Source organism: Helicoverpa zea, chromosome 31, assembly GCF_022581195.2.
Source record: "Helicoverpa zea isolate HzStark_Cry1AcR chromosome 31, ilHelZeax1.1, whole genome shotgun sequence".
Taxonomy (NCBI): Eukaryota; Metazoa; Arthropoda; class Insecta; order Lepidoptera; family Noctuidae; genus Helicoverpa; species Helicoverpa zea.
Window position 1 is genome coordinate 13,091,523 of NC_061482.1, and position 14,173 is coordinate 13,105,695.

At 36.3% G+C, this 14,173-nt stretch overlaps 1 protein-coding gene across 1 annotated transcript in view; it reads left to right on the top strand.

The window, feature by feature from the left end:
* The first annotated feature begins 1,080 nt into the window (after positions 1-1,080).
* Positions 1,081-14,173, top strand: part of LOC124645241 (calpain-C) — a 48,581-nt gene continuing 35,488 nt past the window's right edge. The window contains exon 1 of the mRNA XM_047185033.1: positions 1,081-1,184. The gene's annotated coding sequence lies outside the window, so the exon portion shown is untranslated. The remainder of the gene's footprint in view (positions 1,185-14,173) is intronic.

Here is a 14,173-nt window from a genome sequence, read left to right on the forward strand (position 1 = left end):
AGGAATGAGATTAGTGTTTACAATACCTAATAGTAATAACGTGAATATATTACATTGTTATCGGCAGGTGCCATAGTTCCCGTAGTTTCCCCATTCCTAGTCAGTTAGCATCCCATTACAATAGCCCAAGTAGTTTTCATCCATAGTTAGCAATAGTTTAGCACAGAACCGGGGATTGTCCTTGGGTACATTTCTATAGTATATACAGGGATAATAGTCGGTTTTGTGTCACCACTCCATTAAAGTTGTCTCAAACAGGCTTCAGCGTGTTGGCTTCGGCCCCACGTTCGCCTCCTAAAAATCCGGGACTCTATAGTCCCGAGGTCTGGTAGAGATAGTAATAAACCAACCAATCTTCTGTACCTAGTCAGAACTATCTATGCCTAGTACCTAGATCCTTCTGTATCTAAACGTTTAGATGTGGTTTGTCCTGCAAATAATTAACTACACTAAAGCTTTTGCGTATTACAGGAGTTAAAAAACATTTTTAACCGACAAAGGTGGAGCTTCTCATCGTCGGCATAATTTTTTAAATATTTTATTTATGTTCACCGTTTACTCAAAGACGCCTGGACCGATTTGCAAAATATTTTTTTGCTAGATAGGGTACAGTTCCCTGGTGATCCATAGTCCATAGTCGTCAGGTCAGGATCTGATGATGAAAGCTGAGGAAAGTTGTTGGTATGGTTGGTAAAAACTTGACACTCAGGTGTATGTCAAATCTGCCGGAGCTGCGGGTTGTTCGAAAGAGATACCGCGACCCTGGTACATAAAAGGCCTATGACGGAACACGACGGAAAAATACTAAAAGCAAAAAAGCTTCTAGTGGACTTCAAATTATATTTTTTTAAGTTTTTACTGGGTATAGGTAGAAGTCAGTTTGTTTTATTTTGTGAAAACTTTTAGCTAATTAAATTGAAAAAAAAAAAACATTACTTACTGAAAGCTTTTGTAAATTAATAAACTTTTAGCTTTCATATTCGTAAGCTCCAACATTTAAACGTATAAAAGGTTCGCGCGTGAACAACGTGTGTTGACATCCGCTATCTTGTAGTAGTCGCTGCGCCTTGCAAGGCGCGGGGGAGGTGTCGACCGCGGGGAGGGACGGCAGTGTACCGCCAGACTCCATCTTGCGTGCGCGTGAGTGTTTCTGTGAGTGTTGTGACAATTCATGTTCCATCCAGGTTAGTAATTCACACTTTACTTAATACTACATACTTATTTTATAATCACACCTACCAACGCTTTCTCATTTTTAAAAACCCATACAAAATTACGTTATACAGAAACCGGTTAAGGAATAAACCACTTTTGCGAGCCGACCGAGTTAGTCAACTACTGGATTTTAAAGTTTGCTATATTTACTTATGTACATTGTAAGAGCAATTTCTTAATCGGGTACCGTTTTGTAAGTGAAAAATGGTTTTATGCCTTAAAAACGTGTTGTTAATGTGTGAATGGTAACGTTAAACGATTGTGTGACGTCATTACGTTGTATATTGTTTTGCGGATTGCACTATTTACCAGGATATGCATAGCTTAATGGCTTATCAATGTATTGGATACTTACTTATTATATCATATTAATATTTATCACTTAAATATTACACATTAGGATATTCTTTTTTCGGACAAAAGTACGTAGTAACCCACAATAAGCTTGTCACTGCAGCTTTGCGAAATCGATTTTATCGCAAACTAAATTCGAAAAAAGGATAAAACTTAGTGGGCACTACTCTCTCGTGTTAGTACACCAAAATAGAGTGCTGTCTATATTGTGATTCATCTTCATTGCAAGTTTCATCGGAATCTGTTGAGGCGTTTCGAAGTGATTGGGTAATAAACGGTTAAACACGCTTTCTGATTTAGTCCTCTAAAAAAAACTAGGTACGTAACTTTCGTTAAGAGAGATGTGCATTGAAATAAACCACGTGGTCAAGGACTGGTTGACCTCTAATAAAGTTGGTATTTAGTTGATAATAATTCTGCCTAGGTAAGTAGGTGTATGTATGCAAAACGTTGCTTTAACGATATAGCTGCCAATCCACTCTCTCTACCTGATTTGAAATGCTAATTTATTATTTTTTATGTAGGTAGCCCTACCAGTCTTTGGAATGCAATGTTTACTTTTACTTGCAAGTGGTACATTACGTGGGTAAAGCAACCTAACATTATGAAAGGGGTGACTGGAAGCCGACCCCCACATTCGTGGGAAAAGGCTAGGCAGATGATAATGGGTGGTTATAAGTTGCTAACGCATACCCATTTATTTTGATTAGCGTTTTCCATAATAGTTGTAGGAGGTCCTATTTTTGATGACTAGTTTTTTCTTTTTTATTAATTAACGCATTCTCAACCGGATTATCATATTTTCAACCGGATTCAAGGTTACCTTCAAATCAAATAAAAAATAAATTGTTACTCGATTTATCGAAGATACCTAGACCTAGGGGAAAAATATTTCTTTATATGAAAGAATATACACAGTCACCAGGTCTAGATCTGATGATGGAAACCCTGAAAAATCGAGAGCAACTGTTGAAAATTGTAGTTAAGCATCGGGTGATAACTTGGTATTCGTGTGTGTATTGGAAGAGTGTACATAACAGTCAAGGTTTGGACTTTCCCTGATGACGGAGTCGACAGAAATAAAGAGAACTCCTCATCGGTATACAGCAATTACCAAGTATTTGGGCTCATTTCTTTCGTATGAAAAATATCTTATGACTACCATTTCTGACATGACAATTAAGGCTAAATGCATTTCAGGGAACTCCTTAACTGTTGATATTACTTGATTGATACCTTTTGTTTCGGCATACTTAATTTACCTATACATATTGATAAAGACTTTCCACAATTATGGGTCATGACTACCATTTTGGGAATAAAAAATTGGCGACGTAAAATAGAAAACTTTACTAAAAAGTAGAAACCGATGTCGGTTCCTGTTTTTTTTTTTTATAAAAAGTTTATTTATTTAATCCACGATTAAGTAACTATGTAATAAAATCTAAGGTAACTAATTTAACCACATTCCAACAATCGTAGTTCTGATTACAATACCATAATTTGGTACTGTCGAGCTGATCTGATGATGGAGCCGGAAGATAAACTGTAACTTAATGATGGAACATCATATCATAGCTGTGTTTGGACTTGTTAGAAAAGTCTTGTTAGAACTTTGACCACGATTAGCGCCAATATACCTATGTAAAAGCGTGTTTTTCTAGTCTTTCAAACTGTTAATTATAACATAGGTAATGAATAGATATAGACACCTATTTCGTATCCACATGGTCGGGATTGTCACCCGTTTCAATATGCTAGCTTTTCCACGTGGTTTCACCTGCGACCCAAGGAAACTTTTTACCATACCTGTATAAAACATAGCCCACGTTCAGTGCGAAAATGAAACTTTCTAACAGTGAAAAGAATATTCACAACGCTTCAATAGATCTACATTCGCCTATTCGATGTAAACAAACATATCTACAAACAATCAAATTTCCTGTTTATATTTTAGTATAAATAGAGACAAGCTGATGTAATACATTGACTTGAAAATATCTATTTTAGAACAAAAATGCATGATGTCATGAAATAATATTCCAGTTTCTCCGGTAAGAAGAAATATTGTATGTGATTAATATAATCGATATAAATCACAAGAGACAAACGTTCTATTTTTGAACTAATGTGAAAAACTAAACGGAATAACCATTGACTATACTAGGTAGGTAACATGTTAATAAATTAACAAGTAACTAATTGGTCTACGAAAACTATGTAGAGATGGCATAAGGAAGGTCAGAAGGCCTGCGGACTCTCATTCAGCATACCGGCCCATTGTCTGCTCGACGAGGTGGGCAAGCTCTTTGAAAGAGCAGTTGCGAATCGACTTGTCGACCACCTTGGAAGATGGGGCCGGACCTTGCAGAACACCAATTTGGTTTCTGCAGGGGGTCCACAACAGTGGACGCGATCACACGCTTGAGAGCTCTCATGACAGAAGATGCTTTGTCACGGGGTGGTATCTTATCGAGGTCTTGGCGATGTCTCTGACGTTGCATTAGGGACGCACTCCGGTACCACCGGATGCCGACCTACCTTTGTCAAGTGGTCAAGGCCTGTCTGTCGGATAGGATCGTCATTTACCCCTGGCACAATGGGAAATGGAACCGGCGAGAGATGACGTGCGGTGTTCCACAGGGATCCGTTCTCGGGTAAGACTGGGTGCTGCGCGCCGGCCTCCCTGAACATAACGCAAAAGGGTGATAGCCTTTGAGCTAATCCGAGGGTACCGGTACCAATATCCCTTGAAGCAGCCTGGTCTTCTTGCCGGATTGCCTCGCGCCTGTACGACACGCGCACTAGGCACCTCTTGCGCTGGCCTTGTTTCAAGCCATGGTCCGGGACGAGAGGGAGTGGGATGCCGTCGCTTCTTTGCGAAGCCGTCCAGGTAGAGAAGGCGACGGAGCGATAGAGAATTCACACCTCTCATTTTCGTAATATTCACATGAACACGATGTAAATAAATTGATATCATACCCCTTCATGGAATTCATTAATTTTAATCGAGGCTGGGATAGCAACAGTGTATAATTTTACCAAACATCGCGGAAGTACATGTTTATACCGTGTCGCGGGTGAAACCGCGGGGTTTTCCACTTTTGCTAGTGACAAAAAACACAGCAAATGGCAAGACCGTACTTTCAAAAGATAAGTAACAAAATACACTTTTAGCAGTCCTTGACTATCACTGGCTAGATCTAATCGCAACACTTTCAAATGATTCGGATCAAAGTCAGTGAATCATACAATCTTAATTTTATTTCTTTATGTTTATAATTACTAATTTTTTATTTTTTTTAATACGAGTGCCAGGTTCTTATTAAATAGCGATTCCTTTTTTCTACGCCTAGTGGTTTTTGGAATAAGCTTCAGTTTAGATATCTACATGTCTGGAAACTAGATACAAAGTTTATTTAAAGATATACAATAAAAGGTCACTATAGAAAAGACTCGCTTAATTTCCCACAAAAAATAAGAGCTCCTCAATAAGATTTCATATCCCAAATACCTACACCAAAATAAAACCATCGACCTAACGCTTTTAAGGTCAAAGACGGAATACTTTATCTTCATCTAACACCGTAGAAGGTTCGCCAAATCAACGTTTTGCACTCCATAACTACTTTCGTGATGTAGCAAAAACCTGCGATATATTAAAACGTTCCTTGACAATGAAAAGATATAAAAACAACCGCGTAACAGTTCACAGCGTATATGAATGGTGACGTTTCACGACGGAGCTAACATCCGGTAGTTTGTTAAATTGCGTGGTACCTGGGACAGGAGGCAGCGGGGAAACTGACATGTAGTGTATGTTAGCACAAGAGCACTTTGAAAGAGATCAGGCGCAAGACCGACCTGCGCCTGATCTCTCTCCGGTCGTGTCGGATTGCCGTCCCATCGGGCTATGAGAGTGAAGGAATAGTGAGTGCACCTGTGTCTGTGCAGTATAATATGCCGTGCGTAGCTGGCTGATCTCAAATATAAGAACAGCTGCCGTGGTCGTGGCTAGGAGGACATCTTTAAAATTTTAGCACCACGTAAGTATACTTTTTTAAACTGCTTAAAAAAATATTTGCAAAACATCTAAAACTACCCAAAATTCTCCAAAAATATGGCTAATTTTCAAGACTCGATTAGATATGCAAAACGACAACATATTTGGTGAAAATCGTCACTTAAAATAACGTCCTCATCTGTTCGACCTCCACTAGCTTTTAACAACGATAAAAGAAATATCTATACTAGGTACTAAGTAAAGCATGTATACCTACCCGCTAGATCCTATTGTTTGTATCATACGAATGTCGCACACATTAAATCGGTGGAGAGTTGAACAACTGGGTCGGTAGCACCGGACTCAGTAATGCGCGGTTTTCTTTACTTTCGTTATGTTTAGCAAAACAGACAAGAAAATCTGCACTCTTAGTAAGCTAACCAGTATGACTTGAATATAATTGATGCTGATTAACCATTGATTGCACCGATTGCCGTAACTTTTGTCCAACTATTGCATTATTAGGCACGATAAAACGATTTTGCGATCGACTTCAATTGCTCAATTTTTAACCAAAGTTTCGTAATTTTTTTATGACATTGTTCCGAGTAAATTACGTATTACATTCTGATTTATTTACTTTATGTCTGTGTATTTTACAAATTATAATAATGTTAAGTATTATTTTACTCAATCAATTAATAATTACTTTAAATTATATGCTCCGATTTATTCATTTTAATGGCGTGTTAAAATGTTAATTTACTAACTCACACAAACTTATCTTAAATTAAATTCAGTGAACTTGAAATAATTAAACAAAGAAACTTTACAACATGATATATAAAAAGGTTTAAAACAAAACTACGATAACTTTAGAATAAAATTCTCGATCAAATACAATAAACATTGTGTACGAACTACTCGTAATGGTCTGTCGTAAGTAGAACTTCAAGCGGTACTGACAAATGACGTCACAATCCACAGGTACAAGAAGGCACGTTTAGAATAAAATATTTGGTTTGAAGAGCGCAGTAGCAGGTCTGTACTCTGATCACCGGTACTTGAGGACAGGTCATTGACCTTAGGTGATCCGTTAACATTAATTGGCCTTGATTTAACGAATAATCTTTAATTTATTTATTTTTAGTTTCGCAAATTAGTTTAACGCCTGCGTATATTATTAATTCGACATTTTTTTAAACCAAGGGTAATGAATGGTACCTAATAACACCAATAACGATTATGTAGTTCAAAATTCGTACGAGGATAAGATATTACATTTTTACACCTTCTATTCTATTATAAAAATAAGTGTAATTTCTAGGACACACACGAGGCATTTGGGACTAGATTTCGCGATAAGATCCAGAGAACTTCATAACACAGCGTAAGCGCTATAATCTCCGATCATTATCTATCTTTTTAAGAAAGTTACTGTTAAGGTTTTCCTATACGAACCCGAAAAGTACTCGAAACAAAACGCTTTCTTGTTGAGCGTGACCACTAGACCATTAAAAAGTGTAATCAGATTTACCATTCGGACATTAAATCCGTCTACCTCGTCAGACCTTCAACGGTTTAAATTAGTTAGCTCACTTTCACTAAAACTGATAATTTATATTGCATTATTGACACACATAACATTGTGCAACTATAAGTTACCAAGCAACTCTCAGCGAAGTGACCTGTAGGTACTTCTTTTAGTGCCTAGTTTGAAAGTTTCAATTGCAGCTTGCAGCCCTATGCCAGGGATGGCGAACCAATGGCACGCGTGCCCGTGGTGGCACGTAGCTAAATAATTTGGGCACGCCATTCATTTGCAAGTTTTCAATTGTAGTTATGACCATAACGACGTACTATTAAATATTGCTCGTGGATTCAACTGGATCACATAGGAACTCCCATGTTCAGAATAGAGCCTATTTTATTTAGAGATCTGAGCTGATGTTCAAATATTTTAATAGACGAATCAAAAACAAGTCCCTTCTTGATAAATGTTTTATTTTTTCTATTAAAAGCATTGTGTTTTTTATTTAATTTGGCACGTAAGTCAATAAAGGTTCGCCATCCCTGCCCTATGCAATCCTACGAAAGCTACTAATATCCTACTAATATTATTTTTAAGTTTGTGAGAATGTATGTTTGTTATTCTTTCACCCAAAAATAATAGTTTTAAAAAACTAAAAAACACGCTTTTTATAGAAAACCGAACTAAAAAATAGAAAATAAATTTTAATGAATTTAAATTAAGAAAATAGTGTTAAAAATTTCAATGAATATAAATTAATAATAGAGTGAATACAAAAAAAATATTTAAAAAAAGCGTGGGGTGCATGGTGTCAATAGTTATAAATATTTTATTGACAGATATGAGTAGAGTGATTTTCATTTCGATAATACCTTAAAAAGCACCCCACGCTTTTTTTAAATATTTTTTTTTTGTATTCACTCTATTATTAATTTATATTCATTGAAATTTTTAACACTATTTTCTTAATTTAAATTCATTAAAATTTATTTTCTATTTTTTAGTTCGGTTTTCTATAAAAAGCGTGTTTTTTAGTTTTTTAAAACTATTATTTATTTTCTAGTTTTTAGTTTGTTTTAAAACTATTATTTGTTTTGTAGAATTAAAATTCTCTTTAGTATAAAATTTGTCAATATTAGAGAAAACGGCTAAAGATAATTATTGGAAATAAAAATTAACATCGAGTCCTGCCTTATCGACTGTAGAGAAAAATTATAGAAAATTTTAATTAATTTTCTTACCTTATAGATAAAAATTATATAAATTAGCAAAAATCATATTTTGCAAATTGAAAAGCCTACAAGTCGGTGTCTAATGGATGTTACTAAGTTAATTTTGCCACCGACTTCTAGGCCGATGTACCTAAAATTAGTATTCTTTTTGCTTTTTAGTGTTTTGGGAAGCCGGTTTAATTTTTTTGTAAAAAAGTTTTTTATTTAAAGCTTTTCAGTGATACGAATAGTTGTCACTATCCATACAAGTGGGAAGTTCTCATCAATACAAAGAATATAAGTCCAAACGAGGTATTTTACATATTCAGTTGTCGAGTTCCCTCGACTTTCTCTGGTCTCCATCATCAGGTCAGCTCCCAACCTTCACTGTTGCATAGGTCTTGTCAATACAAATAATTTAAGCCCAAACACGAGGTAGTTTCCATATTCAGTTGTCGAGTTCCCTCGACTTTCTCTGGTCTTCATCATCAGGTCAGCTCCAAACCTTCACTGTTGCAAAGGTCTTGTCAATACAAATAATTTAAGCCCAAACACGAGGTAGTTTACATATTCAGTTGTCGAGTTCCCTCGACTTTCTCTGGTCTCCATCATCAGGTCAGCTCCAAACCTTCAGTGTTGCAAAGGTCTTGTCAATACAAATAATTTAAGCCCAAACACGAGGTAGTTTACATATTCAGTTGTCGAGTTCCCTCGACCCTCTCTGGTCTCCATCATCAGGTCAGCTCCAAATCTTCACAGTTGAATAGTGCTTTTAGGCGTACACCTGAGTGTCAAGTTTTTATCCTATGTATGCCTACAACTTTCGAAGGTTGCCCTCGATTTCTCAGGGTTTCCATCATCAGATCCTGATCTGATGACTATGGGACCAACTGGCAGCTATTCCGAGTCGAACAAAAAAAGAATCACGTAAATCGGTCTATAAACCTCGGAGTAATCGATGTGTATGTGTAACCTCCTCCTTTTTGGGAAGTCGGTTAAAAATGGAATAATTTTATCAAATTAGTGTATTGTCATCGGTCCTCAATAAATCTACAAAGTTTGAACGAAATCTGGCCGTTTAAAGTGGGTCAAAATCGCGCCCAAAGAAGTCGGTTACAAACCTACAAACATACAGGTGAAGCTAATAAAAAGCGTGTAAAAACAGCCGAGCTGATTTTGTTGGGTATGTAGATAGATGATACCCTGGATTAACACATAGGCTATTTTTTACCAATATACCACGCGAAAGAAACTGCGGGCGAAACTAGTACTAATATAATAATGATAATAGATGATTTTTTTTGTTTGTACACAAGGCTCCGAATTACTCTGAAATTACTGAACGGATTTCAAAAATTCTCTCACTGTTAGAAAGCTACATTATCACCGAGTAACTTAGGCTTATACCCGGCAAGGGGCAGTAGTTCCCACGGGAAGTGAGTGAAACCGTAGAAAACTTCATTAAAAAAAATGAATTATATTTATTTGTTAGATAATCATTTATTTATTTATTTGTAAGATACTAAACTAACTCTACTAAGTTTAATATTAAAAGATAGTAAATTCATATTGTCCTTGTACTTTTTACCTTGTTTATGCATTTTGCTCAGTCTAGCAAAAACTGTTATTATATTATGCCTTATCAAATCACTTTAGTTACGGCTTACAGAACATTATTTTGTAATTACATATTCTAGTCACTCTCTGTGAGTCAGTAGGTATACTGATATATTGAGGATTTTTTTGTTTCTTTATAAACGCCCTAAAAGCTCCGAAACTTCTGGACGGATTTGAAAAATTCTTTCACTGTTATAAAGATACACTCTTCCGGGGTAACATAAGCTATATTTTATTCCGATACCGATAATAGTATTAACGGGACGAGGGGTAAAACCGCAGGCAAACGGCTAATATTTAATACACTGACTTAAAAGTTGCTTTGACGAATGGTAACAAAAATCGGGATATTAAATGAATATTTTGCCTGGACGGAAGTTTACCCATTGAATCTTTCTTATCTAGAAATGCGTATAAATGTTCATTTGTTTCTATGTTCTTGTGCACTGCATACCATACCTATGTACACATAATGGCCTCAAGATCTTCAATAGCCATTCATGGTTGAACCTCATTATCTGCCTTGTCTTTTCTGAACTACGTTAGGATGGGAATCCACCCTAACCGCCTGAAACTAGGTAGTAGTGTTTTCCACGAAGGAATTGCCTATCTGACTCCTCAACCCAGTTACCTGGAAAACCTGATAACCCCTTTTTGTATGTAAAATGACCCCCCCATTTAACATGACGGCTTATTGGACGATTCGCACGAATTTAACTCGCACAAAACGTGCGAATCGACTCCTTTAAAACATATTATTTTTTCTGTAGTCGATTCGCACGAATTTCATTTATTGGCGTGCGAATCGACACCCTCACAAATATGTAGTAGGCTATTCGCACACGTTTCATTTTAAGGTTTAAAAAAATTAAAGTACAGTCATATTCAGCCATCACTGAAATAATAAAAAAAAAATAATCGAAGTTTAAACAGCAGATATTTATTTGAAAGTAAGAAAGATCTGTATGGAATAAGTCGGGACACCTTTTTCACACACGGTCGGTTAGCCCCATGGTAAGTTATTTATTAACTTGTGTTATGGGTGCTAACACAACTGATAAACTACATATAGCTACATATATACATATTTATAAATACATAATAATAACGTGATAATAATAATTACTTAAAACGTGGTATATGTAAATTTTTACCTTTGGTCTTAGCATGATAATATATAGGCTATAGCCTTCCTCGATAAATGGGCTATCTAACACTGAAAGAATTTTCAAATCGGACCAGTAGTTCCTGAGATTAGCGCGTTCAAACAAACAAACAAACAAACTCTTCAGCTTTATAATATTAGTACCTATAGATTACGCGGTTAGTGGAGTAGCAGTTTGTTAGTGACACTTATTTATTATTCTGTGTTCGATATTTGCTCATTTTTAATCCTCAAACCACGAACTTAGAAGATGTTCAGTACTTAATTCAGTAGTTTTAATTTTAATACAGATCATCATCCTCCTGCCCTTATCCCAATTTTATTTGGGGTCGGTGCAGCAAGTTTTCTCCTTCCGTACTCTTCTGTCTGCCGTCTTCTCACAATTAACATTCTTTCTTACCATATCTACTTTCACACAATCCATCCATCGTTTCTTTGGTCTTCCTCTTCCACTATATCCGTCCACATTCATACTCATCATCTTTCTCACTACATGATTCTCATTGATCCGCATCACATGCCCATACCATGACAGCCGGTTTCCACTCAGTTTTTCTGATACCGGCGCTACTTTCAAACTTCCTCTTATATACTCATTCCTCACTCTATCCATTCGCGTAACGCCACACATACCTCTTAATATTCTCATCTCTGCCGCATGCAATTGTCTTTCATTCGTTTTGTTGGGGGTCGGTCGTTTGGTTTGGGCCAGCACTCTGATCCATACAAGACAGCAGGTCTGACCATACTCTTGTAAATTGTTGATTATAGATTGTGTTTCTATTTTCTCTCTGTTACGAGTAAAACATATTTGACCTTACTACTTCTGTGCTCAACTGTACTTTATCGTAACTGCATTTCATAAAAAAACAACATGTGTGCGAATAGCCTACTACATATTTGTGAGGGTGTCGATTCGCACGCCAATAAATGAAATTCGTGCGAATCGACTACAGAAAAAATAATATGTTTTAAAGGAGTCGATTCGCACGTTTTGTGCGAGTTAAATTCGTGCGAATCGTCCAATAAGCCAACATGACTTAAGGAACACTCTCATACAACTCTTCATAACAAGACGGACTTCCATCCGCGGACCGACCTCGCTGAGCGTTGCTTAACCTTATGGTCGGTCAGTAAGGCTGTTAGTTACTTAGCCACAAACTTGACAGGCGTAAATTGAAACCTCTACGATTATATTATCTATGTATTGATCCAGGATCTGAAAGTGATCGTATAAATTCCCCCTGATAGAAAGTTTCTACCTAAAAAGATTTTTACTGACACGCAGCCAAGTTTAGAAACAAAGTGAAAATTCATTTGTCCACGCTTTTCTCTGATACGACAACATATTTGCATTTAGCATATTTCTATACTGCAGGACTGGTAGAAAATGCCTAAGGTGTAGAGTCCAGCATTGTACAGTGTGCCAAAAGTATCCAATAAAACAAATACATTATTTATTGCTAAACTAACCGGACAGTGGCAACAAAAGAGAAAAAAAAAAACATTTTTAATTATAATTTAAAATCATTTTTAATTATAATTTAAAATAGGTGACGTAGGAATCAAATCATAGTCGGAAGCTACGTCGTCCTGTTGGATGACGGAGCGACAATTTAAAGAAGGTAACGGACTGTGGATAGATGGTGACTACCTAAGAGTAAACGAATACCTTCATGATGAATGATAGCAATAGGTTAAAACGATGACTCAGTTATCATCATCACATAAATTAACTTTGTTTCATTCGTCCACACCATTGCGTTAATCGATAAACTCTTAGGCTATCTATAAGCGAGCCGCCTGTACTGCCAAGAACCACAATGGCAGCGGTGGCCGTGGGCCCGTTCGCGCCGAGCCTAAGATATCGCTCCGCCTCCATGCTATTCAGGTCAAAATATCTACCATAGAGTTGTGCATGAAAACTTTTCGGTCAATTAAACTCCTCAACGGTACCGAAGCATTTGATACTGGTATCTATTATAAGGGGTACGAGTAATGAGAAGAATATGTTCGGTGAGATACGTTCACACTGATTTACGAGTCAGTAGTTTTTTGTTTACAGAACAAACGCGGTAAATGAGATAAGAATGAAAATAAATAATAATATAGATATGTGCTATTGATGTGATCTGAACGTTGAATTGAGACTGTCTATGGATAGGATGGGTGACCAGTGACCATGGAGGACGGTTAATAAAGGTATACTCGTTTAAAAAAGAAATGAACTCTTATAAAACCGGCTTCGAATTGATATGTACTAGTCAATAGAAAAGAGTTATTTCTTAGAATGTAGTTTAAATTGCCAAATTGAAACTCGTTCGTGACACACGTTACTCTCAACTTTCGAGACATATTTACAGAACCTGTTCGTTATTTTCACGATATTTATAAACAGTCGGGACTTATACCCAATATATTAATAGAAATATGTATAGTTACGATTTTTTTTCCTACGTTTCGTCTGAACACCGACAACGTAACTAGGGTTTAAAGTATACACCAAGTTTAAAGTATATACGTATCACGTTTTAAGCTTCGAGTTTTTTTTATATATTATTCGTTCAATATTTTTCTTTTTTATTGAATCTCGCTTGACAATCTGACGTTTGTTCTTTAACTTATTTTAGTTCTAAAGTAATAAATAAAAGTGTGGCTTCGTAATAAAGACATCAACGCGCTCTAAAAATTTTTTTTTTTGCTAAAAGTTATTTATTTCTAGCTAGGAGTGATAAGCATAGTTTTCACTCAAAGCATTAGTGAAAAGTTCTCGCCATTACGAATAATAGAAACCCAAACACGAGGTAGTTAATATGTACAGTTGCTGAGTTCTCTCGACCTTCTCTCGTCTCCATCATCAAGTCAACTCTAAACTTCCACTCTTGTATAGTGCTAGTCTTGTATAGCAGACATACACCTGAGTGTCAGGTGTTTATCCTTGCCTATAGCTTTTGAAAGATGCCTTCAATTTCTCAAGATTTCCGTCATCAGATCCTGACCTGATGATTATGGGACCACCTGGGAAGTATACAATATTAAACAAAAATGCATTCATTTTTGGAATCGATCCAGGCGTT